Below are 8675 nucleotides of genomic sequence, written 5' to 3'. Positions count from 1 at the left end.
GCCTGACCCTGCTCTGCTGTGAGAACCCCACTCCTGGGCTGGTCACACACAGCCTCTGGCATGGAAGCCGCTCCCAGCTACTTGCAGGTGAATGACACCAGCCAATATCTCTGGTCCCAGACACGACCCTGGGAACCTCCATCTTGCAATGCTCAGTTATGCCCGCTGGACACCACAAGCTTATATAAATTCATCAATTTAACAAAGAAATTGATGTTGCGCAGACAAAACGACACAGGATCTTTTCAGGGGGCAAGACAAAGATGCCACATTTATTATAACAATTTGATTTATGACCAATAACTAATATCTTAATCCTTATACACACACATTATACCTAATACCTATAAACTGTGACAGACAGGAGGGGTGCAGGAATCTGGTAGAGGGCAAATATACTGGTCACTGGGTGAGTAGTTTTCTGTTCCCTGAGTGACCAGAGCAGGGGCTGCACTAGAGTAATCAGGAACCTGCTAGAACCAATTAAGGCAGACAGGCTGATTAGAACACCTGCAGCTAATCAGGGCACCTGGGTTTAAAAAGGAGCTCACTCCAGTCAGGGAGGGGGGAGCCAGAGGAGAGGAAGTGCATGTGAGGAGCTGGGAGCAAGAGGCACAAGGAGCTGAGAGTGAGAGGGTGTGCTGCTGGAGGACTGAGGAGTACAAGCGTTATCAGACACCAGGAGGAAGGTCCTGTGGTGAGGATAAAGAAGGTGTTTGGAGGAGGCCATGGGGAAGTAGCCCAGGGAGTTGTAGCTGTCATGCAGCTGTTACAGGAGGCACTATAGACAGCTGCAGTCCACAGGGCCCTGGGCTGGAACCCGGAGTAGAGGGCGGACCTGGGTTCCCCCAAACCTCCCCAACTCCTGATCAGACACAGGAGGAGCTGACCCAGACTGTGGGTTCCACAAGAGGGGAAGATCAATGAGGTGAGAAAATCTGCCAATAAGCCCAGGACCCACCAAGATGGAGGAGGAACTTTGTCACAACACACACACACACACACACACACACACACACTCTCCAGATGTTTTGCAGCTGCTTGATAGTTACCAGCGTGGGTGTTATAACCTTATTCCCAGATTTGGACCTTAGCGTCCAAAATATGGGGGTTAGCATGAAAACCTCCAAGCTTAGTTACCAGCTTGGACCTGGTACCTGCTGCCACCACCCAAAAAATTAGTGTTTTGGGGCACTCTGGTCCCCCTGAAAAACCTTCCCTGGGGACCCCAAGACCCAAATCCCTTGAGTCTCACAACAAAGGGAAATAATCCTGATTCCCTTCCCCCCTCCAGGTGCTCCTGGAGAGATACACAGACACAAGCTCTGTGAAACTACGCAGAGTGATTCCCCCTCTCCGTTCCCAATCCTGGAACAAAAGCCCTTTCCTCTTCACCCAGAGGAAATGCAAAATCAGGCTAGCAATCCAACACACAGCTCTCCCCTTGATTTCTTCCTCCCACCAATTCCCTGGTGAGTACAGACTTAATTTCCCTGAAGTAAAGAAAAACTCCAACAGGTCTTAAAAGAAAACTTTATATAAAAAAGTAAGAAAAAATACAAATAGTCTCTCTGTATTCAGATGACACAATACAGGGCAATTTCTTAAAAGAATATTGAATAAACAGCCTTATTCAAAAAGAATACAAATCAAAGCACTCCAGCACTTATATTCATGCAAATACCAAAGAAAAGAAACCATAGAACTTACTATCTGATCTCTTTGTCCTTACACTTAGAAACAGAAGACTAGAAAATAGAACTACTTCTCCAAAGCTCAGAGGAAGCAGGCAGGCAGACAAAAGACTCAGACACCCAATTCCCTCCACCCAAAGTTGAAAAAATCCGGTTTCCTGATTGGTTCTCTGGTCAGGTGTTTCAGGTGAAAGAGACATTAACCCTTAGCTATCTGTTTATGACAGTGGGTTCGTAGCTTGTGGCGGTAACTGGCCAGGAAAGCTGGGAACAAGGCCGAGCTGGGTCTTGGTTGGGCCTGCACTGATGCCCTTCCATGTTGGCAGCAGAAGGTTACCCTCCAAAGTCTCCCATCTCACCCATCCTTTTTGTAGGCTTTAGTTTGAATCCAGAGTCTATAGGTCTTGCTGTGTCACGCTGCCTCTGAGTTGGTTCAGTGTGATTGATCACCCGTCATTTGCAGACAGTGACTTTCAGCTTCAGACCTGGATTTGAGCTTCCTTTTTTTGTATCTTTGTTCTTTTCTTTCTAGGGTGGACTGTTCTTAGTTTGTTAGGGCTGTTGTCTGCAGCTTCAGCCGGGGGTGGGGGGGTGGGGGAGTTGAACTCTATTTCATCAGGACAGGCTGGGGCTGGAAGTTGATTCCATCATCCATACATACCTCAGTCACACATCTAACCTAAACTAATAAGATTGCAGCAGGGTTTGCAAAAATGAAGGCTGGAGCCAGTTTTTACAAAGTGGAGTGAACGTTTTAAAATGGGGTTTGAATTACAACATGGCAAAGAGTGAACAGAAGTTACAATGTAGGCAGGTTTAGGAATGGTGAACAGAAGTTACAATGTAGGCAGGTTTAGGAATGGTGAACAGAAGTTACAATGTAGGCAGGTGTAGTGAATGGTGAACAGAAGTTACAATGTAGGCAGGTTTAGGAATGGTGAACAGAAGTTACAATGTAGGCAGGTTTAGGAATGGTGAACAGAAGTTACAATGTAGGCAGGTTTAGGAATGGTGAATAGAAGTTACAACACTGAGATACTGAAACACGGCAAGTCTCAGTGATTTAAGCAGGAATTGGATTGATAGTGAAATTTACGAAGGCAGCAGGCCGAACAACTGTGGCTTTTAACAAGCATCTTAACTGTTAATTAGCCAGTTCTTGGGGTAACTGGTTTTATGAATGAATGTTGTTTCATTCATAAAACTTTACTTATGAAATTATATTAATAAAGTGAACAATTAAAAACATTGATGGTGGTGTCTGTAGATGTGGGCGGAAGAGAGAGAGAGCGTGGCAAAGTCTCTCCCTTTTATCATGTCCTTTCTTCCCTCCTGGCTTTGCCCCCCCTTTCCCCTTCAGAGTCAGGTGAGCATCACCTCATTGCAGTCCCTGAGTGCCCAAAGGAATGGGGGTGACTCCCTCGAGGGTCTGACAGATTCTTTTGTTGCTGCCTAGGCCAGCATCCTTTTGTTCCTGGGAGGCTGGGCTGGGTTTGTCCCATACCTGACCTGATGAGGTGTGAACTGCCCCTCTGCTCCTGCAGAGTTTTTGTCTGGGCCTATTTTAAGCCACAAAGTTACATTTTCAGCCTCATAACTATATACATGAAATCATAACCTCACTATAACATCACTGTAACAATCACTATAACATCCATGCTCAGTGCATCATGAGCCTTCCGCAGACACCCGACATGACAAACTTTGCACTGGACACCACACAATCATTTTATAAAGATGAACATGGGGGTGTCGAGTGTTCCCCTGATGTACAGAGCATCACACCACACTGCCGCTCTGGTCAGCAGTTTGAACTCCGCTGCCCTTTAGGCAATCCGCCCCTCTCCCTTGCAAGCCCCAGGAATTTGAAATCCCATTTCCTGCTTGCTGGCTCGGCACGTGAAGAGGTGTCCTGGTGTCTCCCCGGTGAGCATGGCTGGCTATCGCACCACACGCCCTCCCGCCTGGACCACTGCGGAGCTGTTGGATCTGATCAGTATGTGGGGAGAGGAGGCTGTTCAGTCACAGCTGCGAGTGACCCGTGGGAATCAGGACACATATGGGCACATTTCTCAAGGCTTGTGTGAAAAGGGCTGTGACTGGGACATGCAGCAGTGCAGAGCGAAGATAAAGGAGCTGAGGCAGGTGTACCACAAGGTGTGGGAGGCAGGCGATTGCTCTGGTGCTGAACCTAAGACAGCCCTCAGTCAGACAGCCCTAGCTCCTCGGACAGCCCTAGCCATAGGTGCCGACTCTGTGGGTGCTCCGGTGCTCCCTGCCCTGCCCTGCCCCCCCCCCCGCCCCTGCTCACCTCCACATCTGCTCTGCCTTCTCCCCTGAGTGCGCCCTCCTTGGGGAAGAGGTGGGGCCTGGTGGGGATCCAATAGGGGCAGAGAGGGGGTGGAATTGGGTGGGGATTTTGGGCAAGGGGTTGGTATGGAGGTGGGGCAGGTGAGGCATGGGTGGAGTCAGGGCGGGGCTGGGGCCGGGAAAAGTTGGCGCCTATGCACTTAGCCAGGCACCAACGCAGACACTGCTTAGCTTGTGAACTAGCACAACAGCGCACTACCCTATGGATGCAGACAACACTTACAGCAGTCGCCTTTCCGTCGTTAAACACCTGCACCCCCTGTGAGGCTGTTCATTAATAAAGATAAACAGGGGACGTGCTCACCCTGTCTCTTCCATGCGCTCTGCATAACGCTGCACTAGTGCAAATTGCTGGTAGTGGCAGTTCCTTAGGGAGAGTGGGGAGGCAGTGGGAAAGGAGGCAAGCCAAAGCACACACTCAGAGGAGGACGAAGGCTGATCTGGTGTTATGGATTAGGAGCCAATACTGGGTAAATACACTTCCCAGAGTAGTGTGTGCTTCTACGTGCTGCCTTATTATTCCAACGGAAAGTGAATGATAGAAAACACATGACCAGAGTTATCTTCCTAGTAGCAGAAAAAATGACAGAGGAATGGATTTTAAGCTCAGAAAGACCATCTAGTCTGACCTCCTGTGTACCACAGGCCAGAGAACGTCACCAAGTGGTTCCCCCGTCAAACTCATGACATGTGAGTGAGCCAGAGAATGTCGTTTGGAACGACAGCCATGGGCACTGGAGCCAGCTGCTAACAGAAAGTCTCTTCTGTGGAGTCACGGGACATGGAGAAGAAGAAAACCTCAAACTGGCTGTGACTGACGTAGACCAGACACGACAGGATAATCAGAGCTGAGGTCCAAGACTGGCAACCAGAAAACCTGCCGCTGTCTGTTCCTGGCTTTGTGACCACGAGCAAGTCTTCACTTCTGTGCGCCTGTTTCTCCAGCTAGGGTGGGAGACTGAGACACAGTTGGGTCCTGTGTACTCCACAAGACTGTAGTGTGCAGTACAGGCAGCTCCTGTCCCCAGTGCAGACAAGCTGTGCAACGGAGAAACCTCAGGCCAAACAGACAGCTGGCGAATGTCCTAGACATAGTCAAATGGCTGAGTTTCCAAGCAGTAGGAGGAGTTTGAGGGGAGAGGGGGTGTGGGGACCACCAGGAGGCTCTGACACTATTCTGCAAAGAGGATCAAGCCCACACCTGCCTGCTTTGCCATCTGTCCCGGGCAAACTGAGCTCACCCAATGGTTCCCATAGAGGAGGACCCTCAGGAGTACAAGATAGGGAATTGCTGTCAAGCTCAATGAGTAACAGCTTTGGATTTTTATGATAGGTGCAAGTTACCTGTCACGGATGTCCCTGCATGGTTCAGCTCTGTAAAGCCTTCATTGTATGGGAGATGCTATAAACAGTAAACGAAATGGCTGAGTGGCAGGAAGGGCAAAAAATGACGACGTGAGGGGTTTTTAATGTGGGAAACTTTTACCTGAGCAGCTGAATCCTTTTCAAAGTCAGCTCTCCCTGGTGAACCAAGGGAACGCTTTATGTAACAGATGCGGTTAAATGATCAGTGAGGCTTAAATCACAGAGCCTGGGGCCTGGCCTATGTCACAGTGGCGCCTCCAGGCTAGAGAACGTCAGGTTATCCCGCTGGGGTTGTCATCGCTGATTTGTGTCTTAGCATTTATCATCATCGTTGTTATTTGCATCCCAGTAGTCGACACAGACCCCAGGTGAGATCTGACCTAGATTCTGATGGAATCTGCATGAAACCGTGTGAGGGACAGACCCTGTTTGAACAGATTACAAGCTAATCTGAAAAGAAAAATGCAGAGTGGGAGGGGAAAGTGAGGCTCAGAGAGGGGAAGTTAATTGCCTACAGTCACCCAACAGGACAGTGGCAGGGTAGGAAACAGAACCCAGGTTTCTCAAGGCCGATGCCAGTGCTCGAACCATCAGCCCATGCTGTTGCGGGCCAAGCAGCATCTACCAGTGATGAAGCCTGTAAGAAGGGAAAGACTCCTTGAGACAGGTCCCAGGCCCAGCAGGGAGATGAAGTTTCCCACGGGGATTCTGAATTCCCATGAGCTGGTCTGCACTGGAGGAACTCACTGGGCTGAACGTGGGGCGGCCCCTGAGCACCGTGAGCTCCAGCACAAGAGGGCTCCAGGCGGCGCAGGTCCATGTCAGATCTCTTTGGGGTTGAACCTGATTGCAGCAAAGCTAATGGGGCTGCCCTGTGTCAGTCTGAAGGACCCGCCACAGTGGCTCTATTAGTCCTCACACTGCTCTCCCATGGTGTGGCATTTTGAAATCCCAGAACCCGCAGCTGCTGGCAGCTTTGCTGGGAGCTGTGGAGTAGCTGCCCAGGGGGCATTGCTATGGGAAGGGTGAAGGACAACACTCAGGCCAAGCCCAACCGTTCTCAATAAAACCCAGAATGTTTAATGGGCTTTTTCCTAGTGCTACCACCAGATCTATCCAGCCAGTTCCATTCCCAGAGCTTCAGGGCTGAAATTCAGTGGGAGTTTGGCTCCACTGAGAATCCCAGCCCACACATCTCGCCCTGCATGCTTCTGGGATTGGTGTCACTTTGTTAGTTAAACTTTCTCCAAAACACGCTGTTTCACACAGTGAAAGAAAATCCAGGGGTGTGTCCCCAGTTTCAAGTTGGTGTAAATCAGTGAAGACACAAGGTCAAATAATTTCAGAGTTTGAAAATAAAACATTCTTAGGCTCCATTAATAGGACTCCACTTCCTTGGTATCTCTGACATCATAAACCGTCTCTAGTCATCAGTGGAAACAAGTCTGTTTTTATGTTAGGGAGGTTTTTTTGGTTCACTAATAAAAATCAAAATCAAATCACTCAAATAATTTCTGATGATTCAGGAACATTCCAGAACCATCTGAAGATTCTGAGAGAAGAAAGAGAAAAGCTCCTAGGATTTAAACTGAGCAGAGAGAAGTCAGGAGTATCTGGAAGGGCCCTGCCCACACGGCACCCTCTCCTCCAAGCCAGTGGCAGCCTGGCTCCGGCTGGAGGCCAGCAGGTGGCAGGGGGCAGCTGGTGACCTGGCACTGGGGCTGATGCTGAGGCTGGCTGGCCACCCAGTGCGGAGATCAGTGGGCAGTCGGGTGTTGCGGCCAGCGGGCGACCTGACACTGGGGGTGGTGGGCAGGTGGGTGCTGAAGATGGGAGGCAGGTGAGCTGGCCCTGAGGCTGGCCGGTGGCCCAGGGCTGTTCAGATGGGGCTTCTCCAGCCACTGTGAGGAGGGCTCAGGGCTCCAGCAGCTGGGGGAGGCTGGTGGGGATGTTGGGGGGCTCAGGCTCCAATGGGTGTAGGGGGGCTCGGGTGGAAGGGACGGGGGCTGCATGTCTAGCCTCCCCAAAGGGGGGGGCCCACACACCACCCACGGGGGGGGGGGTCTGAACTGAGTGGGGTTGGGTGGGGACAGAACAGATGGGGGACAGGACTAACTGCTGGGCAAGAGGTGGGCAGATGTGGGGCTGAGAGCTCCTGTAGCAGGGACCAACATCTCCCTACCCAGTATGTGGGAGAGTGGGTGACACTAATTGTCACATGCGCACACCCCAGGAATGAGCAGGGGGAGTTCAAACATCACCAGCCTGACCTAAAAACACAGTGTCAAGTTCTATTACAATGTTATAATTGTGGGGCCAATCTCATGATTGTGGGGGGTCAGATCTCCCAAACTGGCAATACTGCACGGATGGGCAAAGAGGGAGGTAGCAAATTGTGAGGGGCTCACCCTGTATCCATCACAACTTTAGGAAATGACAGAGAGGAAGGGAAATATGAGATGTAGCAAATTATGATGAGAATGTACCCAGCCACCAGAATTTACCAGCCGTGGGCCAAAGGATGGAGAGATACACACAGACACACCCGGTACAACCCATCCGGGGTCACAGCGTGTGTGTGAGTGTGACACACACACCTGGCACAACCCATCCGGGGTCACAGCATGTGTGTGTGTGAGAGAGACACACACACACACACACACACGGCACAGCCCATCTGGAGTCACAGCATGTGTGTGTGTGAGAGAGAGAGACACACACACACACACACACACGGCACAGCCCATCTGGAGTCACAGCATGTGTGTGTGTGTGACACACACAGCCACACCCGGCACAGCCCATCCGGCGTCACAGTGTGGGTGTGAGTGTGACACACACACACACACAGCCGGCCCCGCCCATCCGGGGTCACAGTGTGGGTGTGAGTGTCACACACACACACACACAGCCGGCCCCGCCCATCCGGGGTCACAGTGTGGGTGTGAGTGTGACACACACACACACCCGGCCCCGCCCATCCGGGGTCACAGTGTGGGTGTGAGTGTGACACACACACACACACACAGAGCCGGCCCCGCCCATCCGGGGTCACAGTGTGGGTGTGAGTGTGACACACACACACACAGCCGGCCCCGCCCATCCGGGGTCACAGTGTGGGTGTGAGTGTCACACACACACACACACACACACACACACACACACAGCCGGCCCCGCCCATCCGGGGTCACAGTGTGGGTGTGAGTGTGACACACACACACACCCGGCCCCGCCCATCCGGGGTCA

This window comes from Gopherus evgoodei, chromosome 11 (genome assembly GCF_007399415.2).
Source record: "Gopherus evgoodei ecotype Sinaloan lineage chromosome 11, rGopEvg1_v1.p, whole genome shotgun sequence".
NCBI classification, from domain to species: domain Eukaryota; kingdom Metazoa; phylum Chordata; order Testudines; family Testudinidae; genus Gopherus; species Gopherus evgoodei.
The sequence above is the reverse complement of the archived record's forward strand: the minus strand, read 5'-3'. Positions refer to the sequence as shown.